Below are 22,680 nucleotides of genomic sequence, written 5' to 3' on the forward strand. Positions count from 1 at the left end.
AGTATAATTTGAGGGTTTGGCAGTGAAAAAGTTTAATTCCAGTGATTTCTAGAGTGTAGGGGCAAAATCGTAATTTTGCCACTCGCGGACAAAATTTGAGATTTTGAGAGAATTTAGATCAAATTTGACAAATTGGAGAATGGTATGAGTATAAGGGATGAAAAATATGTCTATGGGCAATTTTTCAATTTTTGGGGCAAAAATGTAATTTTTGACTTTTACGGGGGTAAAAGTGTAAATTTCAAAAATTACTCCACCAAGACTTTGGATAAGTCTGAGAATATTACCTAAGCTATGGATATTTGGGACAAGTGTATGGTGAAAATTTGGAAACAAATGGATGGCTAGAATTTAAGGAATTAATAAAACATTAAAAAAATGAATAAAATAATATTATATTATTTTAGCCTTTAAAAAGGTAAAAATTCCGGAATTCTCATCTTCTTCAGCTGTCCAAACCAGTGGAGAAAAGGGAAAAAAAAAAACAAGAATCCTACCTGAAAATTTTGGAGAAAATCAAGAGAAATCAAGAAATCAAGCATTAAAAAGGTAAATTTCATTGATTTTCCTTGTGATTTTCACTACCCATGCATTTTTTTCTCATTTCCATGCAAAATTAGAAAGTGAGTATGGACGCCCATGCTGGCCAAACCTCCATGGATGAGTTTTGAGCTTGATTTTTGGTTGATTTTAATTGAATTAAGTGATTTTAGTTAAGTTATATTGAAATATAGCAAAAATAAGCTAGAAATATAATTTTCTCCCATTGAAACCCATTATGCTGAATTTTCTAGGGGAATATTGGCTGCTGATCTTGATGGTTATTTGAGGAATTATGATGAATAATGATGAATTATGAGCCTAGAAAAATAATGGAAATTTTTGGAGCAAAAATACAAATTTTTACCCACTAGGGGTATTTTCGTAATTTGTTATCGAGACTGATAATTTGCACCACACTGAGGGACATTAAGTTAATTTGGGTGCAATTGAGGTATAGAAACTGAAAAAAATTAATTTGGAGTTTAAACGGACGCGTATATCAATTTATCGGGTAAAAGACCGAAATAGGCTAACACCGCATTTAGGCAAAAATTTAGACATTTTTGCACTCCATATCAAGCATTAGTAGTCTAAATTAGTTTAATTTCAATTTAGTACCAATGTGGTGAATTTCTCGATTTTGTACTGTGTCAAGGTGGTGAGTCCTCTGATAAAGGCAAGAGAATTGCACCCGAGGACCAATAGTCTGAGTATTTCGAAAATCCTCACTCTAGACACGGTGAGTAACCTTACCATCATTTTAATTATCTAAAGTATGTTTTTATTCGGTTTTGGTGAATTTTATGAAAATGAGTTCAAATGGTAAATTTTTATGTTTTGTAAACAAAATGAGTTTAAATGAAAATATTTTATAAATTGTCTTGAAACGAAATAACGATTTTGAAAATAGAGTAATTGGAGACCACTGATATGTTGTAAATTTAAAATTGAATTAATGGCTTATGTTATTGTATTGGCATGACTGGCTGGGCTGTGTTTTTATGAATTATATGAATTGCTTTATTTTACCCTGCAGGTTTGGTAGTAATATATTAGTCCTGTCATGCTGTCAAAATTTTATTGTATGGTGGGTTTGACCTGCTGCAGTGGGCTGGATTCTGTGGACTAGCCTATTAGAGGGGCACGGAATCCTGTTATATTTTTACCTCGGTTGGAGAGGCGAGTAGGGTAACTCCTGAGGTATAACTTTTAAAGTTCACTTCACGCCAAACCACCTCGTGAAGGGGAACTCGACCAACGTCAAGGAATGGCTATGTTTTCAAAATAAAAACATGACTTTCTAATAGCCTTGGCGGACTCAGTTGGGATAGCCCTCGGCCAAGGTATCCCAAATAACTGAGTATGATAATAATTTTTGGCATGAGCCAAGCTTTTTAAGAAATTCATAAGCCATATTGATTACTTGCTTTAAATAAATTGATTTCATTTGGTTGAAATAAGTTGAAAGATGATAAATTACAGTTTGATGAAATGTTTTAATAGTCTCCTTTTACTCGACTTTAGATATTTTGAGTGATGTTTGTTTACTCACTGGGATTTTATAATCTCACCACCCTCATTTCCACCCATTTCAGGTTCAGAATAGATTGTAGATAACTGATATCGGCAAGGATTACAGTTGAACTTGCCACATCCAAAGACTGTAGGTTCATTTCTTTTTATACTTTTGGTCATTCGTGGGCCCACGTGTCACTGTAAATTAAATTCTATACTTTGGTTATCTGTATTACGGTATGTAAGAATTTATTTTGCTTTTACGCTATAAAAATTATTTATGCAGTGTTCTTAAAATATCGTTTTATGTGAAAATTGAATATTTTATTAAATATTTTTATTTTATTATAACAGTCATAATTCCATTTTAAACGAATGTTTTAGACATCCAAAATTATTTTTGATTAAGAAATATGTGTTTTCCACTTACATACTATATTTTTAGATGATTTTTTGAGATTTTTGGGATAAATGACAAAAATACCCCTGTGAGACGGAAATTATTATTTCATTTGTTTAAGTTGGAAACAGTTTAAAATCTTTTAAAATGTGGTATTTGGAAACAGTTACCCACAGGGGAAATGAGAAGCTGATATTAAAGCCTTGCGGGGTCTCGGTTGACATTCCGGGTAATGAATGTAAATTGAGACGTCGCGGCGGTTGTCACGGGCTCGATGGGAGTTCCGGGTCGTGACAATTAAGTTGGTATCAGAGCTGTTGGTTTGAAAGATTAGAGTTTTGGGTTTAAAGTTATTTTAAAGCTGTTTTAAAAATTTACAGTGTCAGTGTGGCCCCGAGTTAAGTTAGGTTAGGTTGAATAAAATACATGCATAAGCATATAGAGCCTAAGGTTGCCTAAACTCACTTTGTTCCCTCTTATAGATTATTATGTCTCATCGACGCAAACAACCACCTTTCACTAGATCAGTTGGGAGGGGAAGAGGTTGTTTTCAACGTCGTCAGTTAGGTGCAATAGAGGAGGAATCGACTGCATCCACCATTCGGGCAGCACCTGCTGCTGAACAAATCGAGACTCCTCCACATCCTCCACCTCCTCTACCACTTACTAGTATTCCTGCTATGCCTCTTGAGGCAGTTCAGGCATTAGCAGCCTTCTTTACTGCTATTGCTGGCCAGGCTCAGGCTAGTCAAGCTCTTCCTACAGTTCCTCTGGCTGCTCCTTCAGTACCACCATCCCCACCTCCTGTCCCACCACCAGTGCTGGATGTTTCTGATTCTAAGAAGCTTAAAGAGGCTAGGCAACATAGTTGTGTTTCTTTTATGGGTGAGTCGGACGCAACCGTGGCTAAAGAGGTGGTGCGAATGGCTTTAAGAGCCGAGAAGCTTGCGAATGAAAATAAGAGTCTGCGAGCTGAGTTAGCAAAAAGGAGAAGTCTAAGTGTATCTTCTAGTCAGCCACCAAACAGGGGCAAAAACTCCTCTGTTTCAGGAAGTTCACGTAGATGCAGAAATTGTGGGAATTATCATGTTGGGCCGTGCAGAGGGCCTGCACGATGTTTTCATTGTGATCAACTGGGTCACATTAGGAGAGATTGTCCACAGTTAGGACGGGCTACGGTAGCTGCTCCATCTCCACCAGCTCATACGGATATATAGAGGAGAGATTCCTCTGGATTGCAACCGAGACAGGGATGATTTTGACATACCACCAAGGGTAGATTAAATAAGTTGAAATTAGTGCTCTAATAAAGTACGTATGATAGAAAGCTAGTTTGTAAGTTGTAGTTTTCATGATCATGAAATATATGAAGATTATCAATATATGGACATACATTTGGAGTTGTAATTTACAAGTTTGAAGTATTTAAGATATGATTAAATGGAATTAGCATTAGTTAGGGTACGTAAATCTTTTAATTAATTTCTATGGAGTATCCATGATAGTAGAATGGAGGAACATCGTGCAGTGATGCTATATGGTGAAATCACTATACAATATGGAAAGGGTATTTTCGAGTGGGATTTGTGGACTGATGATAAGTGATGAGCAATTTGAGATACATGTAGCTATGAATAAATTTGGAGATCTTTGCTTAAACAAACTCGTATTAAATGTTATGGTAAAGATATATGAATGCTAGTGGCAAAAAAAAAAATACGTTAAATCAATGTTTTGATTTCACACTTGTGATAGAAAGTTAGTCTTGCTAATTGTGGTATAGACTCGAAGGGAAGCCACACGATTGTGAATAATTGAGGTAGTAGCTTTAAAGGTGGAAGAGTTGCTAAGATAAAGTGAATTCAAACCGTTGCAACGCCACAGTACTGACTATCAAACGCTGTCACGTTAAGAACCCCTAATGGCTAGAAAGCAGAGCAAATTGAGAGTGGCATGAAGATGAAACACACGAGTTGAAGAATGGTCATTGGTTTTCATGCTAAGCTTTGTTGTTTGGAGTCTTAAGTGCATTGGGAGGTATTAAGATAAAGATGATGAGTGAAATTGCAAAGTTTTTTTTTATTATTGCCTTATATATATTGGCATGTAAGAGAAAGAAAAGTTAGAGAATTTTTGAGATGGCTACATAAAAATAAATTAACATGTGGAGTGTTAAAATGAATAATATGATGACTGAAGTCAAATCTTAAGAAATAAAGAAGACAAGAGATTAAGTCTTGTTAAAGACTAAAGAGGAAGTGAGCGAAAGGTTAGATGAATGTATGAGATACTGATAAGAGATGTCAATAGCAAGTGAGGAAAATGTAAATAAAGATTTCAATAATGATATAGCAAATGAGTTTATATAGAATATTGTTATGAGAATATACTGATCTTGTCTTGACCTTGTTGAAAGGAAAGGATTAGTAACAACACAAGTAAACTAGGTGACATGCTAGAAACCCATGGAGATAAATTGAAGCATGAGTAGTTGGGCATGCCTTTATGGAAATGATATACTTGGTGTATAAAAGAGTAAATAAGTGATTAAGTGTTTCAAGAATGTTTACACGCCCTTGAGAAAGAATTATAAGTTATACATGATGGGCATAAGATGCGTGACTTTGAAACTTGCTAAGGAGCCAAATGGCTAAGTTACGGGTTAAATGATTATATGTTGTGAGACATAAATTTAAAATAAATATCCCTAAGGAAATACTCAAGAGAAGTTCTGCCATGGATCTTGTGAAAGCAAGCACTAAGTTATGTAGTTATAAAAAGGAAGCTATAAGCTGAGAGTGGTATAAGTATTAACATTAAAAAGTAATTGAGGAGAATTTAGTTTCAAGTCTTGTAATTTCAAGTACAATTTGTAAATTAGTTAAGGAAGAATAATGTTATATTCATATGAAAGAGTGGAATAAAGGATGATAGAAGTTAACCTTGATAATGAAGTCAGATAATGAAACTTTCTTAATATATTATGGGAATTGGAATTCGAAAATGCGTGAGGCATACATGATTCAAATGAATCTGAGTTTTAAGTGACAAATCAATATCGAAATGCAATAAGGATACAATATATAGGAGACATGAAGGATAATCGAGGAATAAGGATGACTTTTAGGAATTGTAGTATTGCATAAGATGCAATGATCAAGTCAAGATAAATTTTTGAGATACCAATGGGATTATAAAACATACACGCATAATAGATTATAATTCAATGGAGATGACATTGTGATGCAATGATATACAGTACAAGGAAACTTAAGCATATAATTGGAAACGATAAGAAGAGAATATAAGTATATAAATGATGAGGAACTATACACAGGCATGATGAGAATTTGTATGAATTATGAAGCTTATTCTATTGAATCTTGATTGTGGATGGGAATGAATTAAGAGAAATTAGTCTGAAGGCATTTGAAAACAGAGACTCGTATACATAATGAGGAATATAGACATTTGAATGTATATGTATATGTATGTGTGGAGTAGTGATGTACCCAACTAAATGAATAATGGTTTTAGTGGTTCAAGATTTGAACTCAATATATTTGATGAGTTGTATAGATAATGTAACGATTAAGAATCTTATCAGAAGACGATTTATGGTGACCTAAGGAATTTTGGAGAAATAGTTAAGGGAATATAATCTATAGTACGATTAAGCCATATGAGATGGATTAATAGGATTAAGAAGATTGAAATTTCCTAAATGCAAAGTAAACATGAAATAAGTAGAAATAATTAAAGCCATTAATTTTCCTGAACGCTGAGGATATGTACAGGAATGAGTATGGCGTGTTAATGATGTTGTAAACTACACAATAGTGTATGAGGATAGGATGAATGAATGAAAGTCGAGAAGTTTGATATGGAATGAAGTAATAAGATAGTGATTGGTATACCTAAATAAGAATAAAATGCGATCGAAATTGGTATGATTGAGATGGAGTTATGGTTCAAGCTTAATGATAGTAATAGAAGCATGCTTAATGTCTCAATATAAGATATCATAATTGTGAAGGTTATTGTTGATCTGATTTTAAAGGATAATAATAGACATAAGCGAAATACTTGAGTTGAATTGGAGGTAAATGAGGTGAACAAATCGAAATTCCCTATAAAGGGGAAGACATAAGAATTCGAGCATTATATGAGAAAACAATACCCCCACATTTTCTCTGAGTTCAGTACATGAAATTTTGAGGTCAAAATTTTATTTTAAGGGGGATAGTGTTGTCAAGCCCGATCTTATAAAATACTTTCCATGTCATTCATATGATTGACAATATGCTTGCATACTTGGAAAGCCCTGAAAGAAAAATCGTTAAAAGACGACAATGTACCAAATGGTACAATTAAGTTAATTTAAGTCTCGAACTAGATCAAATAGAGAATTTAAAATGAAATTAAGAATATTAAAGTCCCAGAATGGTTTAATATGGTGATTTGGAGTTCGAGGATCAATTTGGAGTCAAACCGAAATTTTTACTGTCCAGGGGCAAAATGGTCATTTGCCACCCAAGGACAGAATGGGAATTTTTAGAAAAGAATTTTTTTAGCCCCATTTGACTTATTGGAGTATGATTTGAGTATTGGAGTATAATTTGAGGGTTTGGCAGTAAAAAAGTTTAATTCCAGTGATTTCTAGAGTGTAGGGGCAAAATCGTAATTTTGCCACTCGCGGACAAAATTTGAGATTTTGAGAGAATTTAGATCAAATTTGACAAATTGGAGAATGGTATGAGTATAAGGGATGAAAAATATGTCTATGGGCAATTTTTCAATTTTTGGGGCAAAAATGTAATTTTTGACTTTTACGGGGGTAAAAGTGTAAATTTCAAAAATTACTCCACCAAGACTTTGGATAAGTCTGAGAATTTTACCTAAGCTATGGATATTTGGGACAAGTGTATGGTGAAATTTTGGAAACAAATGGATGGCTAGAATTTAAGGAATTAATAAAACATTAAAAAAATGAATAAAATAATATTATATTATTTTAGCCTTTAAAAAGGTAAAAATTCCGGAATTCTCATCTTCTTCAGCTGTCCAAACCAGGGGAGAAAAGGGAAAAAAAACACAAGAATCCTACCTGAAAAATTTGGAGAAAATCAAGAGAAATCAAGAAATCAAGCATTAAAAAGGTAAATTTCATTGATTTTCCTTGTGATTTTCACTACCCATGCATTTTTTTCTCATTTCCATGCAAAATTAGAAAGTGGGTATGGACGCCCATGCTGGCCAAACCTCCATGGATGAGTTTTGAGCTTGATTTTTGGTTGATTTTAATTGAATTAAGTGATTTTAGTTAAGTTATATTGAAATATAGCAAAAATAAGCTAGAAATATAATTTTCTCCCATTGAAACCCATTATGCTGAATTTTCTAGGGGAATATTGGCTGCTGATCTTGATGGTTATTTGAGGAATTATGATGAATAATGATGAATTATGAGCCTAGAAAAATAATGGAAATTTTTGGAGCAAAAATACAAATTTTTACCCACTAGGGGTATTTTCGTAATTTGTTATCGGGACTGATAATTTGCACCACACTGAGGGACATTAGGTTAATTTGGGTGCAATTGAGGTATAGAAACTGAAAAAAATTAATTTGGAGTTTAAACGGACGCGTATATCAATTTATCGGGTAAAAGACCGAAATAGGCTAACACCGCATTTAGGCAAAAATTTAGACATTTTTGCATTCCATATCAAGCATTAGTAGTCTAAATTAGTTTAATTTCAATTTAGTACCAATGTGGTGAATTTCTCGATTTTGTACTGTGTCAAGGTAGTGAGTCCTCTGATAAAGGCAAGAGAATTGCACCCGAGGACCAATAGTCTGAGTATTTCGAAAATCCTCACTCTAGACACGGTGAGTAACCTTACCATCATTTTAATTATCTAAAGTATGTTTTTATTCGGTTTTGGTGAATTTTATGAAAATGAGTTCAAATGGTAAATTTTTATGTTTTGTAAACAAAATGAGTTTAAATGAAAATATTTTATAAATTGTCTTGAAACGAAATAACGATTTTGAAAATAGAGTAATTGGAGACCACTGATATGTTGTAAATTTAAAATTGAATTAATGGCTTATGTTATTGTATTGGCATGACTGGCTGGGCTGTGTTTTTATGAATTATATGAATTGCTTTATTTTACCCTGCAGGTTGGGTAGTAATATATTAGTCCTGTCATGCTGTCAAAATTTTATTGTATGGTGGGTTTGACCTGCTGCAGTGGGCTGGATTCTGTGGACTAGCCTATTAGAGGGGCACAGAATCCTGTTATATTTTTACCTCGGTTGGAGATGCGAGTAGGGTAACTCCTGAGGTATAACTTTTAGAGTTCACTTCACGCCAAACCACCTCGTGAAGGGGAACTCGGCCAACGTCAAGGAATGGCTATGTTTTCAAAATAAAAACATGACTTTCTAATAGCCTTGGCGGACTCAGTTGGGATAGCCCTCGGCCAAGGTATCCCAAATAACTGAGTATGATAATAATTTTTGGCATGAGCCAAGCTTTTTAAGAAATTCATAAGCCATATTGATTACTTGCTTTAAATAAATTGATTTCATTTGGTTGAAATAAGTTGAAAGATGATAAATTACAGTTTGATGAAATGTTTTAATAGTCTCCTTTTACTCGACTTTAGATATTTTGAGTGATGTTTGTTTACTCACTGGGATTTTATAATCTCACCACCCTCATTTCCACCCATTTCAGGTTCAGAATAGATTGTAGATAACTGATATCGGCAAGGATTACAGTTGAACTTGCCACATCCAAAGACTGTAGGTTCATTTCTTTTTATACTTTTGGTCATTCGTGGGCCCACGTGTCACTGTAAATTAAATTCTATACTTTGGTTATCTGTATTACGGTATGTAAGAATTTATTTTGCTTTTACGCTATAAAAATTATTTATGCAGTGTTCTTAAAATATCGTTTTATGTGAAAATTGAATATTTTATTGAATATTTTTATTTTATTATAACAGTCATAATTCCATTTTAAACGAATGTTTTAGACATCCAAAATTATTTTTGATTAAGAAATATGTGTTTTCCACTTACATACTATATTTTTAGATGATTTTTTGAGATTTTTGGGATAAATGACAAAAATACCCCTGTGAGACGGAAATTATTATTTCATTTGTTTAAGTTGGAAACAGTTTAAAATCTTTTAAAATGTGGTATTTGGAAACAGTTACCCACAGGGGAAATGAGAAGCTGATATTAAAGCCTTGCGGGGTCTCGGTTGACATTCCGGGTAATGAATGTAAATTGAGACGTCGCGGCGGTTGTCACGGGCTCGATGGGAGTTCCGGGTCGTGACACTAACCTTGCCTTTGCACTTCCTAGTAACAATACCAACTCAATATATTTAATTACATATGTGTATGGGTAGCACTTCAATCAATTAATCCTTATTTAAATTTAAATTTTTCACCGTATCATGAAACCATCTTCAATTAACTCACAGCTTAATACATTATACTGAAATTACTTATATCTGTTGCTTACGTAATTCCTTATTTTATATTTCCGGTAACTTATTTATGATGCCACATGCCTACTTCAACTTTTCTAAATAATTTTCGCCCAAATCCATCTTATATTTCCACACATAATCCACATATATGGCAGCAACAATCATTCTCACTTTCACTCAATTATTTCCTACTTTACATACATCGTTATCTATCTAACTTTCAATACTTTGTTTCTCAATCCTCCATCCACAATATTCCTTTTTCATTTCTTTCAAACAACATGCCATACAATCTTAATAATTTTCAACTAGCTTAGGCAAATAGATCCTTTCAACAACCATAATTCCTCACAATATTCAACTAACTGGAGGCTTTAAAACATAGTGTTAAGCTTACCGTTTTCCTTTTCCACTTTGAGTCCTTCATGTACCCATGGGTTTATTGGCTTACATGTTACCAATTTTTCTCCAATCAAGCCAATCTTTGCTGCCACAAGACATTTCTCTAAGTCACTAACTCATTTTCAAAAACTACTCAAGCCAAAAACAAGAATCCTTACCTTTCCTTACTTAAATCACCAAAACTAAGCTTTTTTCTTCCTTTCTCTCTTTTTTTGCTTCTCCTCCTAGGGTTTTGATGTGCTGGAAATTGGGGTTAAAGGCTGTAAATTTAGTACTCAAGAAGTTTGGAGAAGAAAGGAAAAGAAAACATGGAAAGGAAAGTGAAAAAAACTTGATTTCATGGTGGATAAAGAGAAAATGGCATGGAAGCTTCAAGAATGGCATGAAGCATGGATGATGAAGAAGAAAAATCTGGTGGGGGAAAGGATAAGGTCGGTCTTGGCCTAAAAAAGTCAGAGTCAAAGCTTCCTTTGGAAGTTTTGACCAAACTTCATGTAAAATTATCGTTTTGCCCTTTTAGTTTTTTCCATTTTAATTTAGACCTCCAAACACTCATTTAACTCCAATTTTCTTCTATTATCTTCTTCTACACATGTACAAACAAAGTATAAAGTTTGTACTCCAACACGATGTCCCCATAATATTTAAAATATTTATTTACCCGCGCTATCTTTACTTAATAAAGACACACGGCCCCATTAACGTTATTTTTCTCTGAAATTTTTCTCATTCTTCTTCTCCCCCACTTAGGTTGCCCATATACTCCTTCTTCATAGAAAATTTCGACACTGAATAAAATATTAATATTTTAATATTATTTTATTAATAAAATATTATTTTATTCTAAAAATTTTCTCTTGTCTCCTTGGTACCCAAAATATCTTATTATGCCTTAATTGACTTTCGAATCACTTTTTATCTCGTAAATTCTTCTTCGATAAAAATATCATTATTTTATTATTATTTCCTCACGTGCGAAATATTTTATCCCAAACTATTCCTTTCATTTTTCAACACTTTTAAACATTATAATTAACCTCAATTGGTATCCGATAATCTTTATTAGTCACCATATCAAAATACGGGGTATTACATGCAGTTTGGGCCTTGGGAAGTCGATCTGGTGCAGTATTTTTGGGCTTTCTATGGATCTTTGAGCTAGGCCAATTCTAGCCCAAAAATGCATAACGTTTCTCTTTAATTTGGCCTTTTTTTAATTAGTTTTAGGTCTAAAACATTTTGCTTCTATGAAATATATATTTTTAGTTTCATTTTAATCAAGGGAAAGGTTATATATTTAAATATATACATTCATTTTAGTATTAGAAAATCAAAATAAATAAAAAAATATTTAAAAAGGAAGAAATATTTATATTGTAAATATATTTACATACTTGTAAATATAATAAATAATCTTATGCACCAAAGAAGAGCTTATATAGGCTTGCGAAAATAACAAAACATGCGATTTATGTCACTTGCAACTAGCGAGTCATTTTTAATAATGTTAAGTTGGGGAGTTTTTAAATTAGTTTAGGTGGGTGGTAGACTTAGTTAAAGTCTAATTCATTTTTCATTTGGACACAGGTTCAAGTCTTTATACTAATACAAATTTAAATATTTTAAATTTTAATAATAAATAAATTTTTTTATTACTTAATATAAAACATAATGTTATATTATTAAATTTATTATATATATTATTGACACAAATTATATGTTATACTTTGATATATATTACAAAATTTGTATAATTAATTATAAATATAATATTATAAAAATTATGATAATAACTAATAAAATTAATAACTGTAATCATATAAATAAAATTTATGATAACCTTACATATAAAACATATTAATATATATATGTAAGATATTTTAATTTCTCATATACACACATACATATATATATATATATATATATATATATATTAACTTATAATGTTATATCGATCAATTAAAGAATATAACTTGTAGTTTCATATTAATACAATAGGTTTTTTTTTTTGTGAATAATGCAGGTTTATATATATTCTATAGCTATGATTCTAATTTGTATACATAGATTTAATAATTTAATATATTTTAAATATATTATATTAATAAGTTTATTATAAATCTATCTTCTTAATTTATATATATTAACTAATTTCAATTAAAACGTACTTAAAGTATTATTATTTTTTATTTAATTGATTATTATATCTTATTATGTAATTTTATTAAATCAACAAATTTATTTTGGTTTTTTATAATTTTTTTAATGTTACAAAATTACTTTATAATGTATGATTCAATAAAGTTTTAAAAAATGTACAAAATTAATCAAAGGAAAACAGACTTAAACTTTTAAATATTATAAACTTCAATATGTATGTATTTGCTTTTACTAATATCTATTTTTTATAAAAGATTAATAAAATTTATAAAAAGTATAAAATATTTTAACATAATACTATTACCAACGGAATATTCCGTTGGAAAATTTTTGTTGATAATAACCTTTTCCAATGGAAAATTTCGTTGGAAACTTTATCGAGCTATAAATTTTTTTAGTCCTTCAACTTTCCAATGGATTTCCAACAGAAAATCCGCTGAAAATTCCGTCAGAATAAGTGATGGCTGAAATTTTTTTCCAAAAAAATAAATTTTCCAACGGATTTCCAATAGAAAAATTTTGTTGGAAATCCATCGAAAATCTATCAAAAAAATTCAATGAATTTTTTTTTAAAATTCTGTTGAAAATTTCCAACAGAATTTTTTTCATCAGAAATGCCATTTTTTTTTGTAGTTTTAGCCACACGAAGGTCAGAAGAAAGCAATCTGAATAAGATTGTCATTAATTTTGCCATGACTCGGTACTCCCTTTGAGCCCATGACAACCGCCGCGGTACCCCGATAGACACTCATTTTTCGGAATGCCAATTGGAACCCCACAAGGCTTAATATCAGTATCTCATTTCTCCCGTGAGTAACCGTTGCCGAAAATCATGTTCTAGAAGATTTTAAGCTATTTTCAACTCAAAATAAATAAAATAATAATTTTCATCTCATAGGGGTATTTTAATCCATTTTTTCCCAAAAATTTTGAAACTAGCCAAAATTTAATATACGAGTACAAAACATGTAATTCATAATCAAAAGTGAGTCTTAAAGTCTAAAATCTTCATTTAAAACGAAATTATGGTTATTTGAATATAATAAGAAAATAAAGGAAATATTAAGTAAAATATTCTATTTTCTTATGAAATAATATTTTTAGAGTTATACGTAAATAGTTTTTGTAGCATAAAAGCTAAATAATTTATACATACTGTAATACAGTAAGCTAAAATATTTAATTTAATTTACAATAACAAAAAAGCCCTCGAATAAACAAAAGTAAATAGGATTGTGAACTTACGATTTGGAAAATGCAGATCCAACGGTAGTCCTCGATGAAATCAGCTATCTACAGTCTATACTAAACCTGAAATGGGTGGAAAGGAGGGTGGTGAGATTATAAAATCCCAATGAGTAAACAGACATCATCATAAACATCTAGAGTTGAGTACATGGAGACAATAAAATAAATCAACGTAAACTGGGTCACAACATTAGAACACATTTCATTCAAAATACGTAAAGAGGCTTATAAATCTCATAAAAACTAGGCTTGTGCCATAAATCCATCCTCGGGGACACCTTGGCCGAGGCATCCTACTGAGATCTCCAAGGCTATTAAAAATTCACATTTCACATAAAACACTTTTTTCGTTGGACATCATAACCGTTCCTTGGCGTTGGCTGAGTTCACCCTTACGTGGTGGTTTAGCGTGAAGTGAACCCTAAACTTTACCCCAAGAGATACCCTACGTGCCTCTCCGTTCGAGGTAAGAATATAATGGGATTTACCGTGCCCCTCTATAAGGCTGGTCCACAAAAACCCCTACTGCAGTGATTAATTAATATATAATCTATCATACAATAAAACTCATTAACATGATATGGCAATTTTTGTAATTCGCAGTCTTTCAAGGCAACCAAACAATTCGTATTTCAATACAATTGCCAACTAGCCAATCATGCCCAATTTATCATAAGCCAATTAATTAAAACAATCGAATTGCAACAATTAACAATCTCCGTGTACTCTATTTTTCAAAATCACTATTAATTTCAAAACAATTTATAAATTAATTTCATTGAAACACATTTATTTATAAAACATGAAATTTACCTTTTTAAATCCATTTTTCCATAGAATTCATGAAATCATCTAAAAACCACCCTAGATAATTAAAATGACAGTAAGTTTACTCACAATGTCTAGAGTGCAGATTCTTGAAATACTCAGACTACTGGTCCTGGGTGTAATTCCCTTGCCTTTATCGGAGGACTCACCACCTTAACATAGTACAAAATCGAGAAATTCATCACATTGGTACTAAATTGAAATTAAACTAATTTAGACTACTAATGCATGACATGGAATGCAAAAATGCACTGGTAACTATCTAAACTCGATATTGGCCTAATTCGTCTTATCACCCGATTATATTACTAACGCGTCCAATTTAATTCCAAATTACTCCAAATTGTTCCAATTCTTTTCCAATATCTTAATTCACCAAACTCAAATCAAATAACCTAAAATTTGACAAAACTATCTTCACTTTTCTTCTTAAAATATTTGGCCAATAATGGTGCATTAACAACGTGATTTTTCCTACTACTTTTCCACACCATAATTCATCATTTCTAACCAAATCTCCTAGAATAAAAATCAAATTCATCCTCACTCAACACATGGTAAATTCGGCCATTGATGGTTGTTGGAGAAAATAAATTCTTTTCTTGTTGTTTTGTTTCTAAATATGCTAAACTAACTAAAAACACTAACATAACTTAAAATCAAATCAATCCAACAACTTTCTCTCTCCATACCCATTTTGATCAGCCATCAATTCATCATGAAAACATGTAATTTAAGCATGGAAAATAAGGAGAAATGCTTAAGGAAAATAGATTTCAAGCTTAAGTTGAAAAATCCTACCTTTTTCACTTGTTTTCCTTGATTTTTCACACTTTTTCTCTTGAAATTCTTCACCTAGGCTTTGTTCTTCCTTTCTTTCCCTCTCTTCCTTGCTTGGCCAAATATTTGGAGAGATAATGGGCTGATTTATGCTGATTTTTAAGTTAAATAATAAAATATCCTAAGCTTGACACATGGCATTTTCTTATTGGTCCATTTTTAAAACTTTGAAAATTTAAACTTTTTATCTCCACCACATGATTAGTCAAAGGTAAAAAATGAGGATAAGGGAAGACCATGTGCTGGACAAATGTCCTGGTGGTGAAAAATTATAATTTTGCCCTTAAGGTGGCAAAATTAATATTTTACCCCTATACTCCAAATTATACCGAAATTAAAATTTTTCACTTATAAACCTCAAATCATACTCCAATACTCAAATCATACTCCAATAAGTCAAATGGGGCCAAAAAAATCTTTTTCAAAATTTCCATTTTGTCCCCAAGTGGCAAATGACCATTTTACCCATGGATAGTGAAAATTTCGGTTTGACTCCAAATTGATCCTTAAACTCCAAATTACCATTTTGAGTCATCCATGAACTGTGAAGCTCTTAATCTCACCTTAAAATTCCTATTTCATCTAGTTCAAGGCTTAAATTAACTTTATTGTACCTCTAAGTACAATACCGACTTTTGTAAATTTTTCGGGACTCTCCTAGCATGTAAACATGCTATCCATCACATGTATGTCATGACAAGTATTTTATAAAATCAGGCTTTACAGATTTCAAGTTGGAAAACAAAGCTTTTAGCTATGAATTTTCATGATATGATGACCCAATTCTAAAAACATTACTCTAATATTTGTTTAACCACTGGATGTTAAAAGTTACTTAATGGATTTGATTAATTAGATTGTTTTTTTTTCTTTTTCTTAAGAAATGCTAATGCATCAATGAAGAATAATGAGAAGGGAAAGAGTTTTTTGGGCGCTTCTTGGTCTATGTTTGTACTAATTTCTTTTCTATTTTCAATATCATTGATGTAAAATGAGAATGACATAAATGGAACTCACTTAAAAGGTTGTTATCTTCTTATGATTTTAATTTCATTGTTAACCTTGTTGTTATTGCACTTTTTATTCTTTTCACCTTTAGGCTTCAAGACTAGAGAGAGTTAAACTAGGAATTAGGAAAAGGTAGAAGAAAAGTTTTTTTCCTAGTAAAAAGAGGCATTTGCTTCAATAGGTATTTGCCATGTTAGACTTTAGTCACCAATCCTCCACACTTCTGTCCTTATTATATTCCAGAAGCTTGTTACATTGAACAGAGTTAATGGGAATTCTTTATTTTTATTTTTTTCTCTGTGACCTTTTTGGTTGTATAGCTTAGATATACAACCTTATTTTACTCTTTCTTGGTAGGTTCAAGAAGAGGAAGTTGGTTTAAATGGTTCAGACTCTTTCTTGGTAGCTTAGATATACAGGCTAATTCTTGAGTATTTCCTTGGGAATATCTATCTTAAACTTATGTCTCACAGCATATGATCCCTTAACTTGTGATTTAGCCGTTAGGCTTCTCAGCAAGTTTTAAAAAATTTTGTGTTTCATACTTGCTGTGTATGATTATAATCTCTTCTCAAAGATGTTTATGTATTCCTATAACACTTAATCTTAAAGATATATAAATACGTACTCATCCATTCAATCCCTAACTCATCTTCAGAGGTTTCCAGGGTGCCACACAATTAGCCTCTTGTTGTTACTAACCCTTGTCATTTTACTGTATCAAAACAGATATTACAAATTCTCATAATGATATTCTATATAAACTGATTTTTTTTATACCAGTCTCGTAATTCTTCATTCACACTTTCATTACTTGGTATCTCATCTCAATATAGTCATCTCAAGAATCTTTCAAATTTTTTTCTTTTAATTATATGCCTATATGCAAGGCAATAAAGAAGTTTTCAATTCATTTGGGTAAACATTCTCCAGAATATTTAAGACTCCCAAATAACAAAACACAATGACCAACAACCAAAATTCAATTTGCAAGCTCATTATCGTGTCACTCCCATCTTACTCATGCATCATAGGCGTGAGGTATTCGGAGCATTATAGCATTGAACAGTCAATGCTGAAGTACTGTAGCTATTAGAAATTTTTCCATCAAAGCTATTTGTCTGCATTCAAAGTCACCACATCAATCATTCTCAACCAGTGGTTTCCCTTCTAGATATATATCATGAGTTCCATAAGTATAGGTACCTTCTATTTTCTTGTCCTACACACTAAGCTAGATTAATACTTTCATCTCATGTCATCTTTTGACGTTTATCAACATTCATAAAATTTCACCTCAAAACATCTTTTCCATACAGTGTAATAAGTTTATGATAAATATACCACTCCACACATAAGTTGTTTACTATCTACAACTTTCCTTAAACGACACTTGCCTAGATTTATGACAATACAACTTCAACTAAAGTATTAAACATCTTTAGGTTCCTCATTGTCCTGATCCGGGCACATCAATGGATCCTCTTCCTCCTGAGATTTTCTCCTTTGTTCTTCAATCCAAGCTTGTTGTATTCTCCTATATTCTTCATCACTCACCGGTGCAGCATTTCTTCCACAACCGGGAGGAAAATGTCGTACACCTGACACTTTTCTAAGAGGTTTACTTGCCACTGTTACTTTCTCCTTATCCTTTTCTGGTTGTCCCCTTACATTTCTCCCACAGCCTGGTGGAAAGAGTCGGACTACTGTCACGCTCTTCTTAGAACGAATATATCCCCTTGCAATTTCTTCCCTCGTCCATTCTCTAGGGTGCTCTCCAGGTTGTTCCGAAAGGAAATCTTGTTCAATTTTCGATGTATTGGAGCTACTCTCACTTTCAAAATTCTCGCTACTCTCGAAGCTCCCCTTATTATGAACCCATTCTGATAAGTTCTTAGGAATTCTATTATCAGGAATTCGGGATGGACCACCTTCCGAATAACCTGTATCAGGGTGCCATTTGCTTCTAGCCGTAGAATCTAGAGATCTCTCGCTATCACTATGAGAGGTATTGAGACTACCACCTCTTCTAGACATGGTGTGTATGTCACCAGTGCACCTCAAAACCTATATGCAATCAAATAATAATTGTTTAATTATTTATGCATCTCAAAAGTAGATAGATTTCTATATGAAGATGCATACATTCTATTCAATCTAACCTAACTTAACTTAACTTAACTTATCTTAACTTAACTGGACTTGGGGCCACGCAGTGTCAGTGTAGATTTCTTAAAACAACCTTAAAATCAAAAACTTTAAAATCCAAAGCTTTAAAATCAAAATATCTGATCTTTAAACCATGCTCTGATACCAATAAAATTGTCACGACCCGGAACTCCCTATCGGGCCCGTGACAACCGCCGCGAGGCCTCGACAGACATTCTTTACCCCGAATGTCGATTGAAACCTCGCAAGGCTTAGCATCAACTTTCGCATCTCCCCGGTGAGCAACAGTTATTAAATCTCGCATTTCAAAAAAATCATAAGTCATTTTTAAATAAGAACAATAAAATATTATTTTCTGGCTCACAGGGGTATTTTCGTAATTTTTCGTCAAAAATCTCAAAACTTGCTAAAAATGTAGTAGGTAAGCAGAAAATATATATTTAATGATTTAAAAACAATTAAGTATCTAAAACGTTCGTTTGAAAGCAAATTGTTGACAACTAGTACTATTCAAAAATAATAAATAAAATATTCTATTTTCTCATAAAATAAATTTTTATAGAAATATTCGTAAATAATTTTTCGCACATGAAAGTAAAGTAAAAATTGTATGAATAGAAATACAGATAACCAAAATATAAGTTTTGATCTACAATGACACGTGGGCTCCAATTGACCAAGAGGATGTAAGACTGTGAACTCTTACTTTCTATAATGCAGTTCCGAGCTTAGTTCTCGTCTTACTCGACTATCTACAAACTGTCATGAGCCTGAAAAATGTATAGGAAGAAGGGGTGAGATTTTATAATCCCAGTGAGTAAACAGATACCATCTAAAGTATCTAAAGCCGAGTAAATGGAGACAATTAAAATAAGTCATCATACCGTAATTTCATTACCTTTCAGTTAATTTCAACCAAATAAAATCAATCCATATAAATCAAGTAATCAACTTGGCTTATGAATTTTTTAAAACTTTGGCTCGTGCCAAAACTCATACTCAGTGATACCTTGCGCAGGGCATCCAACCGAGTCCGCCAAGGCTGTTAAAATTTCATATACACTTAAAATATATTTTTAGTTTGAGAAAAATACAGCCGTTCCTTGGCGTTGGCTGAGTTCCCCTTCACGTGGTGGTTTAGCGTGAAGTGAACCCTAAGCTTTACCTCAGGAGATACCCTACGCGCCTCTCCGTTCGAGGTAATAATATAATGAAGTTTACCGTGCCCCTCTAATAGGCTGGTCCACGGAACCCCCTCTGCAGTAAATAATTAATATATAATCCACCAATCAATAAAATTCATTCTAGCATGACATGACAATTTATCGCAACCTAGCCTCTCAAGGTTGAATGCACAGTATAAATAATTATAACACCAAAATCAGTTTAGCCATTCATGCTTATTTATTGTCATAAGCCATTCAATTCAAAACCATAAATTTGCAACACAAACTAGCAGTCTCCAATTACTCTATTTTCAAAACCAATATTCGATTTTTCAGAAAATTTATAAAATCATTTTATAAAATTACAATTTCTCTTAAAACATAATAATTTACCATTTAAACTCATTTTTTTATAAAATCACACAATTGTATAAAACTACTCTAGATAATTAAGACGATAATAAGTTTACTCACAGCATTAGGAGTAGAAATACTCCTATCTTCCGCCCTCGGGTGCAGTCTCTTACCCGAAACAATTGACTCACCACCTATCCATAATCCATGACACAAAATTCAGTAAATTGTGTCAATTTATCATAAATTATTTCAGGCTCTTATCCATGCGTATGCACTAGATAGGATTTGAAATGTCTAGACAATCGCCTAATTGCGATGTCCGACCTAACTCGCCTATACACGGTGTAAATTCCTAAAATCCCCAATTCGACTCCAATTCCATCCATTTCAATTTCAATTATCCAATTATATCCACAATACCTCAATGACTGTGAATTTGGTCCAATTTATCAGTCCGAACTATAAATTACGCTTTTACCCCTAGTGGGTAAAAATTCGTATTTTTGCTCCGAAAATTCCCATTATTTTTCTAGGCTCATAATTCATTGTTCCTTAACCAATTCTCCTAGAATAAAATCAAACTCATCCTCACTCACTACATGGTAAATTCAGCCATTAATGGTTGGGGGAGAAAATAAATTCTTTTCTTGTTGTTTTGTTTCTAAATATGCTAAACTAACTAAAAACACTAACATAAATTAAAATCAAATTTATCTAACAACTTTCTCTCTCTAAACCCATATGACCAGAATTCAAATCATCCTCAAATCACATGATTCAACCATGAAAAATGATGGAAAATGCATGGGAAAGGTAAAGCACAAGACAAATTTAAGAAATGTTATCTTTTTTCACTTGATTTTTTAAATTTCCACCTATTTTCCCTTTAAATTTCTTAGCTAGGGTTTTATTTTCTCCTTTCTCTCTCTTGTTTCTTGCTTGGCCGAATGTTGAAGAAGAAGAATGGGTGGGCTGATTTTTTTTATGCCTTTTTTATTGTTTAATGAAATAATATTATTTTATTCATATTTTAAATATTTTATTAATTCATTTTTTTTTTCTAGCCATCCATTTGTCCTACTTTTTCCACCATGCATTCCCTTTGACTTATCCAAGTCTTAAGTGAAATTTCCAGATTTTTCCAAAGTTTTGGTGGAGCAAAATTTTCAAAATTACACTTTTGCCCCCGAACTTTTCAAAAATTACATTTTTACCCCAAAAATTGAAAATTTTCCATAATGCATAATTTTCACTCCTCATACTCATTTCACACTCCAAATAATTAAATTTGATCAAAATCCTTTCAAAAAATTAAATTTTCGATTCCGAATGGTAAAATTACCATTTTACCCTTTTACTCCAAATTATACCGAAATTAAAATTTTTCACTTCTAAACCTCAAATCTTACTCCAATAAGTCAAATGGGGCCAAAAATCTTTTCTAAAAATTTCCATTTTGTCTCCAGGTGGCAAATGACCATTTTGCCCCTGGATAGCGAAAATTCCAGTTTGACTCCAAATTGATCCTCGAACTCCGAATCACCATATTAACCCATTTTGGGACTTGAAAATTCTTAATTTTATTGTAAATTCTCTATTTGATCTAGTTCGAGGCTTAAATCAACTTTATTGTACCTCTAGGTACAATACCGACTTTTGTAAATTTTTCAAGACTCTCTTAGCATGTAAACATGCTATCCACCACATGTATGTCATCACAAATATTTCTGTAGAGTCGGGCTTGTCATCTTCTCCCCCACTTGGATCAACCATATGATCCTCCTTCTTGATTGACTTCGACATCCGGCTAAATATTAATATTTTAATATTATTTTATTCTAAAAATTTTATCTTGTCTCCTTGGTACCAAAAATACCTTATTATGCCTCACTTGACTTCCAAATCGCCTTTTATCTCACAAATTCTCCTCCGATAAAATTATTATTATTTTCTCACTTGTGAAACATTTTATCCTAAACTACTCCTTTCGTCTTTTATCACTTCTAAACATTTTAATTGACCTCAATTTGCATTCGATCAACTTTATTTATCACCATATCAAAGTATGGGGTATTTCACTCCTAGCATGTAAACATGCTATCCATCACATGTATGTCATGACAAGTATTTTATAAAATCAGGCTTTACAGATTTCAAGTTGGAAAACAAAGCTTTTAGCTATGAATTTTCATGATATGATGACCCAATTCTAAAAACATTACTCTAATATTTGTTTAACCACTGGATGTTAAAAGTTACTTAATGGATTTGATTAATTAGATTGTTTTTTTTTCTTTTTCTTAAGAAATGCTAATGCATCAATGAAGAATAATGAGAAGGGAAAGAGTTTTTTGGGCTCTTCTTGGTCTATGTTTGTACTAATTTCTTTTCTATTTTCAATATCATTGATGTAAAATGAGAATGACATAAATGGAACTCACTTAAAAGGTTGTTATCTTCTTATGATTTTAATTTCATTGTTAACCTTGTTGTTATTGCACTTTTTATTCTTTTCACCTTTAGGC

General features: G+C 32.1%; 2 long non-coding RNA genes across 3 annotated transcripts; one reads left to right on the top strand and one right to left on the bottom strand.

Moving 5' to 3' along the window:
• Nucleotides 1–478: 478 nt before the first annotated feature.
• On the top strand, nucleotides 479–2,335 carry LOC148763210 (uncharacterized). The gene is made up of 3 exons (XR_016025710.1): nucleotides 479–549; nucleotides 1,199–1,282; nucleotides 2,139–2,335. It is a non-coding gene; the product is annotated as an uncharacterized LOC148763210 (long non-coding RNA).
• A 7,484-nt stretch (nucleotides 2,336–9,819) lies between these two features.
• On the bottom strand, nucleotides 9,820–10,704 carry LOC148763211 (uncharacterized). Of its 2 annotated transcripts, none has more exons than XR_016026036.1 (3): nucleotides 10,538–10,704; nucleotides 10,375–10,464; nucleotides 9,820–9,843 (listed from the first exon to the last, which is right to left on the bottom strand). It is a non-coding gene; the product is annotated as an uncharacterized LOC148763211 (long non-coding RNA). The 2 variants fall into 2 exon arrangements; XR_016026037.1 differs by having other exon boundaries at nucleotides 9,823–9,843; nucleotides 10,375–10,459.
• Nucleotides 10,705–22,680: the final 11,976 nt, after the last annotated feature.

Source organism: Theobroma cacao, chromosome 4, assembly GCF_053813885.1.
Source record: "Theobroma cacao isolate CCN51 chromosome 4, ASM5381388v1, whole genome shotgun sequence".
NCBI lineage: Eukaryota > Viridiplantae > Streptophyta > Magnoliopsida > Malvales > Malvaceae > Theobroma > Theobroma cacao.